Source organism: Mustelus asterias, chromosome 3 (assembly GCF_964213995.1).
Source record: "Mustelus asterias chromosome 3, sMusAst1.hap1.1, whole genome shotgun sequence".
Lineage (NCBI taxonomy): Eukaryota > Metazoa > Chordata > Chondrichthyes > Carcharhiniformes > Triakidae > Mustelus > Mustelus asterias.
In genome coordinates this window covers 25,866,381-25,886,164 of record NC_135803.1, presented here as the reverse complement: position 1 = coordinate 25,886,164, position 19,784 = coordinate 25,866,381, and the positions used below count along the sequence as shown (strand labels likewise).

General features: G+C 43.0%; 1 long non-coding RNA gene across 1 annotated transcript in view; it reads left to right on the top strand.

Moving 5' to 3' along the window:
* LOC144483175 (uncharacterized) overlaps positions 1-14,715 on the top strand; it is a 45,041-nt gene extending 30,326 nt beyond the window's left edge. The window contains exon 2 of the long non-coding RNA XR_013495978.1: positions 14,239-14,715. This is a non-coding gene — a long non-coding RNA (uncharacterized LOC144483175). The remainder of the gene's footprint in view (positions 1-14,238) is intronic.
* The last annotated feature ends 5,069 nt before the right edge of the window (positions 14,716-19,784 follow it).

Genomic DNA, 19,784 nt, shown 5'->3' with positions numbered 1-19,784 from the left:
AGCAAAGGGGGCCAGATGGTTGGAGGCTGGAGGTCTTGTGAATATGTCTTTTATTGCTGACTGTTCCTCAATTCGAAGATGTCTATTTAGGGTCACAGGTTTCCGCTATGATATTCATGAGATTGAACAGGCTGAGATCTGCACATCTTTGGCCACATGGGGAGAATAGGTCCAATCTGAGTTGGTCTCCCTTGACAAAAATTTTCAATTACCATAGTTCTTCACTCTAGAATTGTCTTCTTCAACTTCTACTACTCTGCTACCTATTTATTCATTTTCCGGCAGAAGCGTTTGCCCCACTGGGATCCATGTTGGGACCATTGCTGCTCACCACATACAGAAATGATCTGGATTCAAATATTTGGATGAAAATTTGTCGATGATACCAATCGGGAGGGTACAGCTAATGACGGGGAGTATTGTGTCAAAATACAGGAAGACGTAACTGGCTTCAGAGGGAACCCGTAAATTCAAATGAAATTAAATGCAGAAAAGTGTGAGAAGATTCTCTTTGGCAGGAGGACTAGCTTAGTGCTTCGAAGGTAATAAACTAAATAGGCTGAGGAGAAATATAAGAGTACAGATGCATAAATCATTAAGAGTAGTAACATTAACTGGTAAAAACTATAAAGCATATAAAGTACTGGGGTTAGTTTCTACAGGAATAGAATCCAAAAGCAGGACTATAGTGATAAATCTATATTTAAAAAATCTTGGTTGTGTTATACTTGATGTGATGTGTGCAGTTCTGGCCTCTTTATGTTCGAGAAGAGGATATTGAAACATTGGAGAAAATGCAGAAAAGATTTACAGGTATTCTACCAAAAATAGTGAGAATGTGATTGTCAGCAAAGTCTAAGCAGACCGGAGATTTTTCTCTCTGAAAAAGAGGCGATTATAAGCAGACATGTTCAGAGCTTTTAAAATTATGCAGGGATTGGATAAGGCGGATGTGGAGAAAATGTTTCCACTTGTGGGTGAGCCCATGACAAGACGGCACTTACTGTACATAGTGTAGTTACCAGTAGATCAAATAAATAATTTAGAAGGAATTAATTTACACAGGGTGGTGAGAATGTGGTGCTCACTACCACATGGAGTGGTCAAAATAAATAGCCTCAATCCATTTAAAGTGAGACTTGGTGTGTGCGTGTAAGAGAAGGGAATCAAGGGAAATGTAGAGGGGAGGGATAGTATAAATACCACATTAGACCAGTGGACTGAATGGCCTGTTTCTATACAATGTACAGTAAGTCAAAACTCCCACCTAGGGGTGGATTTACAATGAAATACACCGTGCCTAGTGTGACATTAGTGTACCTTTAAGAAGTGTTTTTCATCATGTACTCTGCAGTTGTAAGCAAACTTTTTCACTTTATTTTTCTCATTGTTGCCGGGCTGTCTATGAGAGTCTTTTTAGTGCTGCATAAACGGGGGTTTGTTTATTTTTACTGGGATGATTATGGCTCTGCATTGTTAGGACACGAACTGACTGGCAGGTCAGGTGATAGGAGGTTGTTTTCATTTTCAGTTTGGAGCTGCAGGTTTGAGTTTTCGTTTTAGAAGAGGCATCAAGCTGAAAAGAAGTCTCTCTCTCTCTCTCCTCGTTTTGGAAATTCTGCAGATCATCTGAAAGCAAGGTCTTGCCTTTCTGAAGGGGGGGAAATCAACTGTTGGTGGTTTGCCTAGAGTCCCTGATGTTTTGGGAAGCGGTTCTGACTTCAAACTGTTCTGAGTCTATCCAGAAAATTGCAAATTTCATCCAAAGGTCTTAAGTCCAGTATCACATGAGCATTAGTCTTTGCTGTGTTAAACCTGTGAAAACGGTCTTTTGTCTATGGGATTGGTTTGATTGGAACAGATTGGGTATATTTGTTAAGGGTTATACATTATATTTGTTGTTTTGTTTCTTGTTTGTAATTGATAAGAGTTCTTGCTAATTTTCTTACTATACATGTTAACTATATTTTTAAATACACTTTGTTTGATAAAAGCTCCCTAGTGGGTCATTTGAATCATACTTGAAGTGAAACATATACTTATCCTAAATTCAAGAGGCAAAACTTATGATCCTGACGGGCTCCATAAAGAACTTTGGAGTTTCTGACCTGAACCATAACACTAGGCACAAGATCCCAACCATCAGGAGGGCCCCACCACTGGCCATCCTGTTGTACCGCCAGACCTGGGACTGAGGCACCTCAGCTGAAGTGCACATCAACATGGCTAGACAGTTAGCAGGGCATCCAATCAGAGACTGATTACTCTCTGTATTTGCTACTTTAAGCCTATTAACAGCAAATGCAGAACAAAATCAGGGTCTGATTTAGGGTCAACACGGTAGCACAGTGGTTAGCATTGCTGCCTCAGGGACCCGGGTTCATTTCCCCGCTTGGGTGACTGTATGGAGTTTGCATGTTCTCCCCAAGTCTGTGTGGGTTTCCACAGTGTGCTCCAGTTTCCTCCCACACTCCAAAGGGGAGAGGGCCTGGGTAAGACACTCTGTCAAAGAGTTGGTGCAGACTTGATGGACTGAATGACCTCCTTCCGCATTGTGGCAATTCTTTGATTGGATGAGAACCAAAGAGTGGGAAGATAAGTAACGGTTGGCAGCAAGTGCGCATGCACAAGATCATAAGACGGTGGAGGGGTACCATTGATGAGGACACAGTGTGGGGAATCCGAGATCTGCGCTGGTAGCAGGGTGCACCCCCCCCACTCCCAGGCAAGCAGCAGGCACGTAAGGTCAGAGGTGAAGGCGAGGCACGGCGGTCATGTCAAGGCAGGCTGTCTTAAGGACATTCAGGCAAACAAGGTGAGAATGGGGAAGAGTGTGAAGGAATGAGGGGTGGGGGGAGACTGTGAGGGGATGGGGAGGAGTGTGAGGATGTGGGCTGAGGGAGAGTCTGTGAGGAAGTTGGGTTGGTGGGGAGAGTGTGTGAGGTGGGAATGGTTGGGGGGGGCGGCGGGGCAGGGGGGGGGAGGCGGTGGGGTGGGGGGGGGGGGGGGGGAATGAGTGTTATTTGAAATCCATGAGCAGAATCACAATTTTATAGTTAGGAGATGAATCCCATTTTTGCAGAGCTAGAACCTAGTGAAAACATGGGATTGACTGTACAAGTGCCTGCTCTTTCAGACTCTTTATTAGCTGCCTAAGGTCAAGATCAGTTTCTTTAGCAATATGAGGGGACATTATGAGGCTGGCAGTTAAAAATGCAGACAAATGAAGGTGAGACAAAAGGACAAAGCTAAACAAAAAGATAGTTTGTCATTTTAGTTCAGAGAGCTCAAAGTATTTATAAAATTATGAGAGGTATGGATAGGGTGAACTGTTGGAAGCTTTTTCCCAGGGTAGAAATGACAATTACAAGGGGGCACAAGTTCAAGATAAGGGGGGAAGGGTTCAGTGGAGATGTACGGGGAAAGTTTATTATACAAAGGGCGGTGGGGGCTTGGTTTGCACTGCCAAGTGACGTGGTTGAGGCAGTTACATTAGCCACATTCAAGACTTATCTTGATAGGCATATGAACAAAAGGGGAATAGAGATATGAGCGATTGATTTAGTTAGGTAAACGTGATTGGCATGGGCTTGGAGGGCAAAAGGGCTTGCTCCTGTGCTGTACTATTCTTTGTTCTATTAAACTGCGCGCACTCATGTAGAAGTATGGGTGAATTATTTGATGACTTGCCGATTTTCAGAGATACCACAATGATTGCAAAAGTTGAACAAGTGGACTCTGAAATGACAAGGGAACTACAAGACATTGCTGATTCTGTTGAAGTGAGGGAAGAAACCTATCCTGAAGACATTGCCTTATGGCCAAAGTATGTTCCATTGGGTATGATAGAATATTTCGTACTAGATAAACCAGAAAACATAGGTAATATGGAAAATTTGAGAAAAGAGCTTGAGGTTGAAGGCCAAAAGCAGGTTAGAAGTCTTCATAAGTCCCATTTTCTGAGGATGAAGAGAAATGGGATGACGGAAATTAGAAATTGGTTGATTTTTTTCAGAAACCTCTAAGGCAATCTATTGCTATTTTTACAAATTATTCCCTGACCCTAATAAAGGGAAACAAGCATTCATCGACAGGTACTCTAACTGGAGAAACATTGGAAGAGAGATTGCTGATTATGAAACTTCCAAAGCTCATATTACAGCTATCTGTGCATCCGTTCAAAGATGTAAGTTACCTGCAAGAATTGATTCTGCGTTACTGGCATTGTGTTCTGTGGGGCGAGGCTGGGTGAGGTTGGTGGGGGATGGACAGCAGGGGGGGGGGGAATGATGAGGGGGGCAGAAATGAAAGTGAACACAGGGCCCCACTAACTGCAAATCTACCTCTAGTCCCACGAGATTTACCTCTTTGTGTGTAGCTTCAATCACCTCCGCTAAATGTCATCTCGTTTCCCTATTAAACACCTTGGAATGTTTTGTTCTACATATGGTTCTGCATTAACTACACTCTGTGTGTTACAATCTACTCACTTTTTGTGTCACTCCCTCATTTTCACCCTTACACTTAATTTGCGGCCATCAGAATTTTGAATGGACCTACCTTATATTAGGCTAAAAGCTAAAAACTGCTGATGCTGGAATCTGAAACGAAAACAGAAAATGCTGGAAAATCTCAGCGGGTCTGACAGCACCTGGGGGAAGAGAATAGAACCAATGTTTCAAGTCTGGATAACCCTTCGTCAGAGCTCTGACGAAGGGTTATCCAGACTCGAAATGTTGGCTTTATTCTCTCCCCGCAGATGCTGTCAGATCTGTTGAGATTTTCCAGCATTTTCTGTTTATGTTAGCCTGATCTTTCTCTGCACCCTAGCTATAGAGTCATAGAGGTTTACAGCATGGAAACAGACCCTTCGGCCCAACTTGTCCATGCCGCCCTTTTTTTTAAACCCCTAAATTAATCCCAATTGCCCACATTTGGCCCATATCCCTCTATACCCATCTTATCCATGTAACTATCTAAATGCTTTTTAAAAGACAACATTGTACCCACTTCTACTACTACCTCTGGCAGCTTGTTCCAGACACTCACCACTCTCTGTGTGAAAAAATTGCCCCTCTGGATACTTTTGTATCTCTCCCCTCTAACCTTAAACCTATGCCCTCTAGTTTGAGACTCCCCTACTTTTGGGAAAAGATTTTGACTATCCAGCTGATCTGTGCCCCTCATTATTTTATTAACCTCTATAAGGTCACCCTTCAGCCTCCTACGCTCCAGAGAAAAAAGTCCCAGTCTATCCAGCCTCTCATAACCCAAACCATCAAGTCCCGGTAGCATCCTAGTAAATCTTTTCTGCACTCTTTCTAGTTTAATAATATCCTTTTTATAATAGGGTGACCAGAATTGCACACAGTATTCCAAGTGTGGCCTTACCAATGTCTTGTACAACTTCAACAAGACGTCCCAACTCCTGTATTCAATGTTCTGACCTGATGAAACCAAGCGTGCCGAATGCCTTCTTCACCACTCTGTCCACCTGTGCCTCCACTTTCAAGGAGCTATGAACATGTACCTCTGGATCTCTTTGTTCTGTAACTCTCCCCAACGCCCTATCATTAACTGAGTAAGTCCTGCTCTGGTTCAATCTACCAAAATACATCAGCTCACATGACTGTAACATTCTGTACCCTCTCCTTTCCTTCTCCCCTATGTATTCTATGAACGGTATGTATTGTTTGTAGAGTGCACAGGAAACAATATTTTTCACTGTATACCAATACATGTGGCAATAATAAATCAGATCAAAATCAAATCATTTCCAGTTTTGACGTGGCTTTTAAATCGCCGGTGGTGAGCTGGGATCAGTTTTGTTAGCCTCTGCTTTCCTTCAGCTTGTTGCAGGGTGGACTGAAGGGAGAACTCTAGATTTGAAGAGGTGCAGAATGCAGCTTATTGGAGTTTCTAGATATCTGCGTCTTGCCCATTGTTTTTCAAGTAATTAAAATGCGGATGACAGTGAGGTCATCTCATGAATGGGCTTGGCCAAATCCTGTCACTGCCGCTGCATTGTTTATAACTGGGAACCTTAAACCGGGCGGGGGGGGGGGAAATGAACTCGCCAGCAGCTCGACTGCTGCTCCCATCTTCACCTAGTGTTTTGCTTAAGAAAAAAGTAGCATTAGAAAAGCTAAGCTGTTGCGTAGTGTATTTTAACAATGTGTGTCCTATGGTACATTGGTATTACAAATATACAAATAGCCTGAGAGATGATATGCCCTGACACAACAGATGAAAATAGAGGTTTTTCAGTCATATCGTGGGTTGCGAGTTATTTGAATGCTTGGCAGTCTTGTGTGGTAACACAGTACCAGCCTGTACAAAAGAGTTGTTATTCCTCCTAAAAACATCGGGGAGAGTTTGTGCGAATGACTGAATAACTGGTTTGTTCAATCGAGATACCTTTTAACATTTACTCCCTCAGCAGCTGGATTTCTTTCACAATTAAAGCGAGAGTTCTTTTGCCACTGGGATCATTTGTAAAGAAAGCGGAGAGTCAGTGGACTGACCACGGGAAGTAAAGGTGTTGATTCCAGCCTTGTTTTCACTTATAGATTATATAAATGCTTTTCCAAACATGGATTCATATTTGTCATCCTCTGTAGTACAGGGCGGCACGGTGGCACAGTGGTTAGCTCTGCTGCCTCACAGTGCTTACCCCAGTCCAACGTTGGCATCTCCACATCACGGCCTCACTGCGCCAGAGACCTGGGTTCAATTCCAACCTTGGGTCACTGTCTATGCGGAGTCTGCACCTTCTTCCCGTTTCTGCGTGGGTTTCCTCCGGGTGATCCGGTTTCCTCCCACAGTCCGAAAGACATGTAAGTTAGGTGCATTGGCCATGCTAAATTCTCCCTCAGTGTACTCAAACAGGCGCCGGAGTGTGGCAACTAGGAGATTTTTACAGTAACTTCATTGTAGTGTAAGCCTGCATTGGAAACCAATGTAAGCCCACTTATGACACTAATAAATCAACTTAAAACTTAATCTTAATCATTGCTGCACTGGCTAAGGTCAGCCAACAGCACGGATCAGGAGTTGAATCTGACAATCACTACTCACCAGATTGCATTTACTCATTCAGCCACTGGCAGAGTTTTAGGATCTCTTTTGAAGGAGGAATATGACCAATAATTGTGTTCTAAAAGGTGGAAAGGGGTGCTCACTGATTTGTAGGATTTTAAGAAATAAAGGGCGGCACCGTGGTTAACACTGCTGCCTCACAGTGCTAGGGACCTGAGTTTGATTCCCAGCTTGGTTCACTGTCTGTGTGGAGTCTGCACATTCTCCTCGTGTCTGTGTGGGTTTCCTCCGGGTGCTCCGGTTTCCTCCTGCAGTCCAAAGATGTGCGGGGTTAGGTGGATTGGCCATGCTAAAATTGCCCCTTAGTGTCAGTGGGACTAGTTAGGAGAAATGCATGGGGTCATGGGGATAGGGCCGGGGTGGGATAGTGGTTGGTGCAGACTTGATAGGCCGAGTGGCCTCCTTCTGCACTGAAGGGATTCTAAAGCACAAAGTAATGGTGTTTAAAAAGGGAACGTTATCACAAGGATCTCTCTTTAACTCAGGATAGCTTTAACCCCATTCCTACTGCGCTCACCCCCTGCCCACACCACCCCCTCCCCAACCACACACCGCTTTACCTCTAGTGTTGTTTGCTGACATGATGACATTGACAGCACGTGCATCAGCAACCTAGGTCTGTAATTGTAAGTATAGGTTCCTGTATGGTCACATCACACGTTTCACCAACAGGATGCTTTGTAAACAGTGGCTGAATGAAGTGAGGAGAGGGGCAGGAATGCACAAACATTACTCAACCTGGATCAGCATGCTAATTTGCACTGGCTTAGCCACTATTTGGCCATTATCATTTTTGGCATCTAGACTAAGGATAACAATGTGATAATAGACTATCTTGTTTAAAAAAATCACTTTAATGATGGGGTAACAGAAGCGAATTCTCTATCACTGGACCAGAACTTCATACCTTCATTATTCTCTGTCAATAGCCTGTTTTAGATTGCTTCCGTGACAAAACAATAAATATGATGCTAATGATTAGCTGGGAAACGTCAGCATTTGTGCATTACAACATTTATGAATATGGAAGTTCCGCTCTGAGTCTCAGCTGCAGATTCTCCCCCCCCCCGCCCCCCAGGGTGAACATTTCAAATGTAGTGATCGACGCCCCTGCCTTCAAAGCCAGGAGGATGATGAGAAAATCACATTCATTCCACAAACTGACAATTCTCTGACTCGAATCTGCCCTCTGCTGGGAACACCTTGCCAAACAATAAAAACCTCCACAAAACAGGTCGGGTCCGGTGGTGGGTGGAGGTCACCAGATAGAAATCCTTTTAAGAGATACCTCAACAAGGACTGTTCCAAACCTTTGCAAGGAAGGCAGTGATGTACATCAGAAGATGCAATATTACATGAAATTCAATGACTGGGAAAAAAAGGGTTCCTCCAACTACATTTCATTGACAAATTGACTTGTGGGCTGGGATTTTGCCGGCTCGCCCTGCTCCTCGATGGATGGAGCGAGCTGGTAAAATCGTGTGAGAGCCGAGAAATCAGGATCACGCCCGATTTCTCGGCTTTCGCGATCTTACGAGAGCCGGATTTCCGGCGAGGTCACCCTCTCACCAGATAAGGGTGAGAGGCTGAATAAATTATTTAAATTTATTCCAGTGTTAATTTACATGTGATTAGCGAGCCTGGTGCTGAATGATCTGGGTTCACTTACTTTTATGGCCTCGAGGTTCTCTCCAACGAGGAAAACACCTCTCCCCATGAACGGGGAACAGTCGTGTTGGCCTCGCCGATAGAACTGGAGGCCATTGAGGCCTCCAGGAGAGGCCAAGGGCAAGGTGAGGTGCCCCTGTGGCAGTACCAGCCTGGCAGTGCAAGCCTGGCACCTTGGTATTGCCCACCGGGAATTGGCAGTGCCAGGGTGCGGAACTTATAGGGGTCTATTGGGGAGAGCTTATAGGGGTGGGGCCTGCGAATGGATGGAGGGGAGGTGGGCCCATTGCCACTCTGCTGGTAATTGATGGGGGAGAGAGAAGGCCCACTCTGCATCGCATTGTTGCGGGGGGGATGCAATCAGTCTGGGCAGTGGTGGGGGCGGCGGGGACTGCATGTTGGGTAGTGTGGTGTGCATGATAGCCCGCAAGCCACCGCGATTGTGGAGGGGAGGAGAGTTTGTTCAGGCTGCCTACAGCAGCAGGGGCCTGACAGCTTTCTCTGTCTGTCAGGCTTCTGCTGCTGCTATAGTGCTTGTGCAGAATCAGAGGTCTGCACATGTGCAATAGGTCCCTCTGCAGTTGCTATTGTGCACGTGCAGATATGGAGGTCTGCGCATGCGCAATAGCTCCTCCTGCAGGCTGGCTGACAAGTTAAGCCCTACACACTGACTGCAGCAGCTAGAAATGGTCTAGACCATTTTTCCATGCACTATGTGCACAAGATTGGGTGTGAAAACTTGCCCAAAAATGGGTCTGCAACTTTCCCATTTTCACGCTAGCTGGACACTTACAATCATTCTTGTAAAATTCCGCACGAGGTTTCACCTTTTGGTGCTAAATATACTTTTGTTTTGCGTATTTACTCGTTTTGATTTCACATTTGATTTGATTTATTATTGTCACATGTATTAACATACAGTGAAAGGTATTGTTTCTTGCGCGCTATGCAGACAAAGCATACTGTTCATAGAGAAAGAAATAAGAGTGCAGAATGTGGTGTTACAGTCATAGCTGGAGTGTAGGGAAAGATCAATTTAATGCAAGGTAAGTCCATTTAAAAGTCCGACAGCAGCAGGGAAGAAGCTGTTCTTGAGTCAGTTGGTACGTGACCTCAGACTTTAGTATCTTTTTCCCGACGGAAGAAGGTGGAAGAGAGAATGTCCGGGGTGCGGGAAGTGTAGACAGAGTCAATGGATGGGAGGCTGGTTTGCATGATGGATTGGGCTACATTCACGACCTTTTGTAGTTACTTGCGGTCTTGGGCAGAGCAGGAGCCATACCAAGCTGTGATACAACCAAAAATAATGCTTTCCACGATGCATCTGTAAAGTTGGTGAGAGTCTTCAACCTATAAGAACACTCATTCGTCAAGTTAAGCCATCCAAACAAATTTGAGTCAAATTATGCAAAATCTGGAGACTGGAATTTTCCTGCACGACCTTGATTAGAAAGTGATTCATTGTAGATTGGCAGTGGATTGAGCAAGGTGGATCCATAGTAAGGAGAAGAAACAACTTGCAGAGAAAAGTTACATTTATATTAATGAAAGCAGTCACTGGTTGGCAAGGAGACTATTTGACCCATTAAGTTCTGAGTATCAAAATTTTGGACCCAGGAGATCAAAAGTTTAACCTTATAATTGCCTTTAAATAATTCATATTTAGACACCTACAAAAATGAATGGTCACAGATGTAAGTGGAGTAACTCTAATATTACATTACATATTATGAGGGAAGGGCCACTTGTTCCTAAGTTTCTGGTGAGTTGATTTCCAATCAGTTTATTTCATGAATTCATGGTATACAGACATTAGCTGTGGGCATTGTAAGCTAACAAGATGAGGATACCAAATCCCTGTTCATATCATCGAGCTGGGATTATGCACAGCCTCATTTATCCACTTCTTCCCAACTTCCAGAAATCTGAAAAATAAATAAGCTAGAGATGGAAAACTTTCCCCTTGATAGCTCAGTGGGTAAACAGCACTACTTGATACCGAGAGAGACATGAAAGGTTTGCAGGTTCAGTTTGTGCCAAGTGAGCTGATCTCAGGACAGATAGAGCGATATTGGAAATGGGTCAGGTGTCTGAGCTTTGGAAGAGGAGATTGTTTGGGGGGGAGGTGGTGGGTGGTGCGGGGGGGGGGGGGGGACTGGAAATAAATCAGTCAGGATGTTTTCACTCTCGACAATTATTCAGCTTCCTGTGCTGGAAGTCCTGTTAGTGTGACACACAAACATATGAATTAGAAGCAGGAGGAGGCCACTCTGCCCCTCGAGCCCACCCCGCCATTCAATAACCTCATGGCTGATTGGATTGCTAATCTAACCCCATATTCCTGCCTCCCCCGGATAAACTTTCACCCTCTTTTTAATCAAAAGCCCATCAGTCACTCTGCTTCCACTGCCTTTTGGGGAAGAGAATTCCAGAGATTCATGACCCTTTGAAAGAAAATATATCTCATCTCGGTCTTAAGTGAGCGCCTCTTATTTTTAAACAGTGACCCCTAGTTCCAGATTCTCTAACAAGAGGAAACATCCTCTCCACATCCAAACTGTCAACACCCTCCCAGGATGTTAAAGATTTTGATCAAGTCACCTCTTACTCTTCTGAACTCTAGTGGATACAAATCTAACCTCTTCAAACTTTCTCCATAAGACAATCTGCCCGTTCCTAGTAAACCGTCTCTGAACTGCTCCTAATGCATTTACATCTTTCCTTAAATAAGAAAACTAACACTCCTGATGTAGTCTCACCAATGCTCTGTACAACTGAAGCATAATCTTCCTACTTTTGTAATCAGTTCCCCTCACAGTAAATGATAACATTCGATTAGCTTTTCTAATTACTTTCTTTTTTAAGTTTATTTACTGGTGTCACAAGTAGGCTTACATTAACACTGCAATGAAGTTACTGTGAAAATCCCCTAGTCGCCACACTCCAGCGCCTGTTCAGGTACACTGAGGGAGAATTTAGCATGGCTAATGCACCTAACCAGTCTTTTGGACTGTGAGAGGAAACCGGAGCACCCAGAGGAAACCCATGTAGACATGCGGAGAATGTGCAGATTCTATACCTATATACTAACCTTTTGTGATTCATGCACTAGGACACCCAGATCCCTCTGTACCTCAGAGCTCTGCAATGTCTCACCATTTAGATAATACACTTTTTTTTATTCTTCCTGCCAAAATTGACAATTTCACATTTGCTCACATTATACTCCATTTCCAGATTTCGCCCACTCACCTAACCTATCTATATCCCTTTTTAGCCTCCTTATGTCCTCAACTCAATTTACTTTCCTATCTATCTTTGTGTCATCAGCAAATTTAGCAACCATACCTTCAGTCCCTTCCTCCAAGTCATTTGTATAAATTGTAAAAAGTTAAGGCCCCAGCAATGATCCCTGTGGCACATCACTTGTCACATCCTGCTAACCACAAAAAGACTCACTTATGCCACTCTTTGTTTCTTGTTAGCCAGCCAACCTTCTTATCCATGCTAATATGTTATCTCTGAAACCATGAACTTTCCTTTATTTTACGCAATAACCTTTGATGTGGCACGTTACCAAATGCCTTCTGGAAATCTAAGTACAGTACATTCACAGGTTCCCCTTTAGAGAATCTGGTGAACTGGTGCGATGACAATAATCTCTCCCTCAATGTCAACAAAATGAAGGAGATTGGCATCGATTTCAGGAAGCATGGTGGAGAACATGCCCCTGTCTACATCAATGTGGATCAAGTGGACATGATTGAGAACTTCAAGTTTTTAGGTATATAGATCACCAACAACCTGCCCTGGTCCCTCCATGCTGACGCTATTGTTAAGAAAGCCCACCAACACCTCTACTTTCTCGGAAGGCTAAGGAAATTTGGCATGTCTGCTACGACTCTCACCAACTTTTACAGATGCACCATAGAAAGCATTCTTTCTGATTGTATCACAGCTTGGTATGGCTCCTGCGCTGCCCAACACCGCAAGAAACTACAAAGGTTTGTGAACGAAGCCCAGCCCATCACTCAAACCAGCCTCCCACCCACTATCTACATTTCCCGCTGCCTTGGAAAAGCAGCCACCATGCACCCCGGACATATTCTCTTCCACCTTCTTCCATCGGGAAAAGGATACAAAAGTCTGAGGACACATACCAACCGACTCAAGAACAACTTCTTCCCTGCTGCCATCAGACTTTTGAATGGACCTACCTTGCATTAAGTTGATCTTTCTCTACACCCTAGCTATGACTGTGACACTACAATCTGCACTCTCTCCTTTCCTTCTCTATGAACAGTATGCTTTGTCTGTATAGCGCACAAGAAACAATACTTTTCACTGTATACTAACACGTGACAAGAATAAATCAAATCAAATCACCTGCTGCTTATTCAAAGAACTCCAATAAAATGGTTCAATTTGATTTTCCTTTGGGTCAGGGCACACAAAGACAAAGAACCTGCTGATGCATACTCTCCAGGCAGATATGAGAAGATTACAACCTGGTTAAGTTAATGGAGGGCAGCTTGTACTTGTGGAATCTTACTTTTATAATGATGAAAGGCAATGTTAATGGTCTGCCCCTATTCATCCTGATGGCATTAAAAGTCAACCGCACACTCTAGCACTGGAATCACATAGAGGTCAAACTGAATAGGGGTGACAGTTTCCTTTCCCTGGTGCGGCACAGTGGTTAGCATAGCTGCCTCATAGCATGAGGAACCTGGGTTCAATTCCAGCCTCTGTCCATGTGGAGTTTGCACATTCTCCGCCTGTCTGTGTGGGTTTTCTCCGGGTGCTCCGGTTTCCTCCCACACTCCAAAGACGTGTAGATTAGGTGGATTGGCCATGCTAAATTGCCCCTTAGTTTCAGAGGGTTGTGGGGATAGGGCCTGGGTGGGATTGTTGTCAGTGCAGCCTTGATGGGCCAAATGGCCTCCTTCTGCATTCTATGATTCTATGACATGAGTTAACACAAGGTTTCCAGGACAATCCAGCAACCTTAATGGAAATTTTCTTGTGCAAGCTCACGATTTACCACAATTATAAAATTTAGTTTCACATTTTAAATGCTAGATATGGATTGGAATTTATTCATCCAAATTCATAAACCATGAGGCAACCTGAGGAGTGTGAGAGGGCAGGGCATGAAAATGTTCAATATTTTATGTAGAAGCCCTAAAAAAGAGGAGTGATGAATTTGGGAGAGAGATGTGGAAGAACAATGATCTTCCATTGTTCCTGAAGAACAGGAACAATGGAAGATCAATATCTCAGATTTTTTTTATTTTATAGCAATATTTTAATTTTGCCTTGTTGTTTTAATGAACATTATTTGCTGGAATAGGAGAAACAGCGAGAAAGAGAGTTTCTGTCACTCCTGTTCCCCGAATGGCATTAAAACACGAGTGTAAAATAATTCATTAACAAAGTTGAGCGTGTTACTAATGTTGGATTTCTGTACAGGTTTATCCGACAAACATGCAATACAAAGGCAACCACCAACTTCAGCCGGCTGACAAAACGGGCATGGAGAAACAACAAACTGACCAAGATGTTCAGCTACAAGGCCTGTATCCTCAGCGCATTGGTCAATGGCAGTAAAGCCTGGACAACCTACACCTCCCAAGAAAAAAAGATCAGAATTTCCCATCTCTGGTGTCAACACATGCTCTCGGCATCACATGGAAAGACAAAGCCACCAATAAAGCAGTCCTTTCTACATGGCACATGCCAAGCATGCTGGTGGTAATCAAGCGAAGGGGATTCCCTGGCTTGAACACATGCACAGAAGGTGGCTGTGTCCCCAAGGATATGCTATAGGAAGGAGTCTGTACCAAGATTTCAACAAGATGCCCAGAAATCAGACTCAAGGAGGGTGTCAAAAGAGAGAAGCCCTGTTAAGCTTGTTATGTTTTAAATAATTAAATTTGTGTGACTATGCTCCAAGCTGATTTTTTAAATTCATCTGTGGGACATGGGCATCACTGGCTGGCCAACATTTATTGCCCATCCCGAGTTGTCCTTGGAGGGCTGTTGAGAGTCAACCGCATTGCTGTGGCTCTGGAGTCACATGTAGTCATGATGTGGAGATGCCGGCGTTGGACTGGGGTAAACACAGTAAGAGTTTTAACAACACCAGGTTAAAGTCCAACAGGTTTATTTGGTAGCAAATACCATAAGCTTTTGGAGCGCTGCTCCTTTGTCAGATGGAGTGGATATCTGCTCTCAAGCAGGGCACAGAGACACAAAATCAAGTTACAAAATACTGATTAGAATGCAAATCTCTACAGCCAACCAGGTCTTAAAGATACAGACAATGTGAGTGGAGGGAACATTAAGCGCAGGTTAAAGAGATGTGTATTGTCTCCAGACAGGACAGCCAGCAAGTCCAGGAGGCAAGCTGTGGGGGGTTACTGATAGTGTGACATAAACCCAACATCTCGGTTTAGGCCGTCCTCATGTAGGCCAGACCAGGTAAGGATGGCAGATTTCCTTCCCTAAAGGACATTAGTGAACCAGCCAATTGGCATGGTCATCAGTATTCTTAATTCCTGACATTTTTTATTGAATTCAAATTCCACCAACTGTCGTGGTGGGATTCGAACCCAGGTCCCCAAAATATTAGCTGAGTTTCTGGATTAATAGTCTAGCGATACCACTAGGCCATCGCCTTTCTGGGTGTTCCAACACATCTGTATCCCTTCAGCATGTCCATGCATGGATCTTTCCTTGTATTAATATAACTAAGAATATTGCGTTGACTCAATTCTTAATTTATGATTTTTTTAGTGATCCTTTAAAACATATAATAAGTAATCACAGTTGATTGTCTTAAAAGATCACAGTGTTTAAACAATTTAAAATGCATTGTGAATTGCATCAGAATTGGTAGTAATTAATCTTTATAATTGTATGGTTCATAGTAGATTCATACTTTTCCATAAATATACTGGATATAATTAACACAGAATCATTATTAAAATGGAACTTATCACAGTCTGATTCGAATGTCTGTGTTCTAACAATTGTCTCAATATCTATTTTAATCATAATGCACTAATGCATCATAGCTAGATTAAATTGCAGTACATACATTGGTAAAAAGGCGTGCGCACCACCTGTAATTATTAAGATACCAATGGTATAACACATCTAAAGCTCTTTTACAATTAATGCTTTTGTAGGTCAGATCATGGGAGAATGGTGTCGGTACGCTCTCATGTGTTTGCATTGCTAAAATTTGCTTTCTTGCCAGGTTAGGTGTGATATTTTCACAACCTGATACCATAACACTCGTGACCGCATTGCTTGTGCCAGATCGCACTAAGTGGTTAAACATTGCATCCAATGGAAGCCCGCATCTGTTCTCTGCACCATGCCTTCTCATTCTCTTTGCTTCTAAGATCTCCTCCCATGCCGCACCATGGGTGTCCTCCAACACATAACAAATATTTTTTTCTGTACCAAATTCTCTTTGCAAAGTTCCCACTCAGCATGCTGAAAATATTAGCTCCCACCCTCATCACATTCCTTCTTCCTTGCTCAACGCCCGACTCTGTTGCCCACTGTTCTCAGTATATCAGTAGGTCCTTCTTCCCTGATCTTTTTCAGTCAAACACTGTTTATCCCTCAAATCTGACCTTTTAACAACTAATCAACAAAAGTATACAATGAAAATGAAGAAAAACAACCTCTCAATTTTCCCCCGAATTGCTAACACAATGTTCAGGTTATTTCTTCATTCCTGGAAACTCCAGGAGAATCCCGGAAGACTGAAATCCTAGCCTAGCTTGAGGCCAATATTGAAGTGAACAATTAGGTCTGCCTGTGATATCCCCCTTGGTAGAGCAAGATTGATAATAGTGATATGGGCTTGCAGGTTAACAATAAATGAGGTTAGGCACTACAGTGCAACCAGCACCTTTGTAACTATCTGATATCATCACTCAAAACTTTGCAGGTGGCAGACGAGAAAATGGTTTGGGGGGGATGGTGGGGTGGGGGGTTGCGGAACGGGAAATAGACAGTGCAAAATATTTAAACAAGTCTGCAAACTACCACCTGGAAGGACAAGGGTAGCACCTGCAACCTTCCCCCCAAGTCACTCACCACCCTGACTTGGAAATATAGTGCCTTTCCTCCACTGTCTCGAGGTTAAAATCCTTGAACTCCCTTCCTAACAGCACTGTGGGTATACCTACAACAGTTCAAGGAAATGTCTCATCCCCACCTCCTCAAAGGCAATTTAGGATGGACAGTAATTGTTGGCCTAGCCAGTGACACACACACATCCTGTGAATGAATAAAGCAGAAAATCTTTCCTTATGTGCCAATCCTCATAGATGGACATGTTTCTCTTCTTTATCCATGACATCAGTGACGAACTGTTTGACCTCAGCAACTCCTTTTCTCCTTAACCTTCGGGGGTGGGGTGGGGGGAGGAGGTCAAACAGAGATCCTCCTTGGGATCGGAGTTGCCAGTTTTCTCAGCTTGATCTCATCTCTACACAGTGGTGCATTTTTCATTGTTTTTAAATGTTTTGTTTTTAATTCCCAGAGGTTACTTACGACAGACCCCTTGAAACTTCTTGTGAAACCCTCGGGGACTGCAGGTTCAGATCAATGCAAGTTACACACCTAACATTGCAAATTAAAATAGAAAATCTCGGTAAGACACATCAGATCTCTCGGCAATTGTGAAAAGATTAGTTCATGTTTCACAGTACTTTGTTGAAGCCCAAATCAATAAAACCACAGACTGCTCACTTGTTTAGCAATATCACAATGTGCGACTATATTTACTTGTTCAGATCTTTGGACTCTTTGGAACTGGTTTGCAGCTGATTTTGGCAAGCACTGTAAATAGCCATAGCCTTCTCTGAGGTTGTGTCTGTATAGTCGCTTGTTATTGATTTTTGTAAATTTAGCCCAGCATAGGACCTTGTGAAAGATTTCAGTACCGTTCTGTCCTTGCACAAGAAGGGAAGTCTGAGATTGAACCACAAACAACCACCATCTGTTGGAAAGTTAGTAAGAGGAATCGGATTTTCTGAGTCAAATAAACATGATCTACGCAGTTCTAAGAACAAAAGACAAAGAAAATTACAGCACAGGAATAGGCCCTTTGGCCCTCCATGTCTGCACCTACCATGCTGCCGGACTGAACAAAAACCCTCTACTCTTCTGGGGACCATATCCCTCTATTCCCATTCTATTCATGTATTTGTCAAGATGCCTCTTTGTGTATATCTTTAGTGTCTTTTTTTTTCCCCAATGAAATGCCTCACTTTTAAGGCAATGAACTGTCCAATGTCAGGGCAAAAGTGAGGAAAAATAATGCTTCTTTAAAAGGTTCAGGCTGCCAACTTCCCTTCAGTGAGCGAGGTATTAAAGGTTCGATGAATTTTGATTGCTACAAATTGCTCACCAGATGTAGAATCTTAGAGAACTGAGGCTATTCAGCCCATCCTGTCTGTTCTGGCTTTCTTTCCATCAATTAGTTCTTGCTCTCCTCTTATCTCCCACAGCCCTGTAAATGTTTTTCATTCTTACAGATCCAATTCCTTTTGAAAGTTACGAGTGATTCTGCTTCCACCATCTCTTCAGGCAATGCGTTCCAGATCGTAACAACTCTTTGGTGAAATCTTTCATCTTCCCTGTGGCTTTTTGTTAATTATTTTAAATGTGTCTTTTGGTGACTGACCCTCACGCCAGTTTTGGTCTATCTACTCTAGCTCTTTGTGCCTACTTTCTGCTTTTGCTCCTTGCCCACCTGCAAATGGCTCATTGGATGAGTAATTGGTTAACATACTTAAGTAAGTGAAGTAAATATTCTTTCAAACTATTTGGCTCAGTTTGGATGAAACTCGCCCTTCCTTTAAAATATTTACAACAAAGCTAGCCAATGTTGCATGAACAAAAACAAAATTCAGTGGATGCTGGAAACCTGAAATAAAAACAGGACGTGTTATTAATAACCTTGCTGTTCAGCTAAAGTAAGTTGTGATTCTCCAAGGCTGTTGGACAGGCAACCTAACAGGACAATAGTAGTCATAGTAATAAAAAATGGTTAAATTTGACATTCTTAATGTTCTTCCAAAAAGTGACTCCATGGATTGGATTTTCACAACAATGGAGAGGCCCTCTAGCATTGTGAAAATAGTGGAAGAGGTCAGGATTTGGAAGTCCCATCCCCAAAAACAGCACCCACCATTTTTGTGGGGGTGGGAATGGGTCTGGGTTGGGAATTTGTACATGTCCTTTATGTGGAGGCAATTGCCCATATAAGACAATAGCTGCCCCGAGTCATGTCTAATTTTCATTAGCCTGGAGTAGGAGCCGGTCTAAACTTTGCAGAGTCCTTTGACAAAGTGGGATGTACCCTTTTTGAGAGCTAAAGTCCTCCTTTAGATATGGTCCTGGGACACCTTTGAGGTAGGTCAGGTGCTCTTGGGATTGTTAAAAGTAGGCATGAATGTTTTTTAAAAGTGCATAAACTCATTAACTGTCCAGCACTTTGGAACTGTCAAAAATGCCAAAATGAGCTGTCAAAGGCAATGTCAAGCTTTCAGGGCATCCTTCCCCTCAAACCTTTGAAACAATGACTGGAATGTTTAAAAAAAAATCAGATTGCTATTTCACTTTGTCTATTTGTATACATCTGAGGATTACCATTACTGGACTAGTGCTGCATGACTGATTTCACAACCTTCCATTATCACAGTGAGGTGCCTTCTGATTCAAAGCTTTAATGGCCGCTCCAATTGGCTACAGCCTATTTGAAGTCCAACTACAAATTCAAATCTTCATTTTTATAAGGGACAAGCACTTGAGTTAAATATTTGTTTTTATAAGAATATAGTTGAAGGAATGTAAATGTAGTGAATGGGTTATGAAAAAGTGTTTTATAAATTAAAGTCTGCAATAGAAACTTAGAATTTTATTTTATATCATCATGGGTTCTGAGGTCTGCTCATGATGGATACTGGGTGAGTTGGCATGGTAGGTGT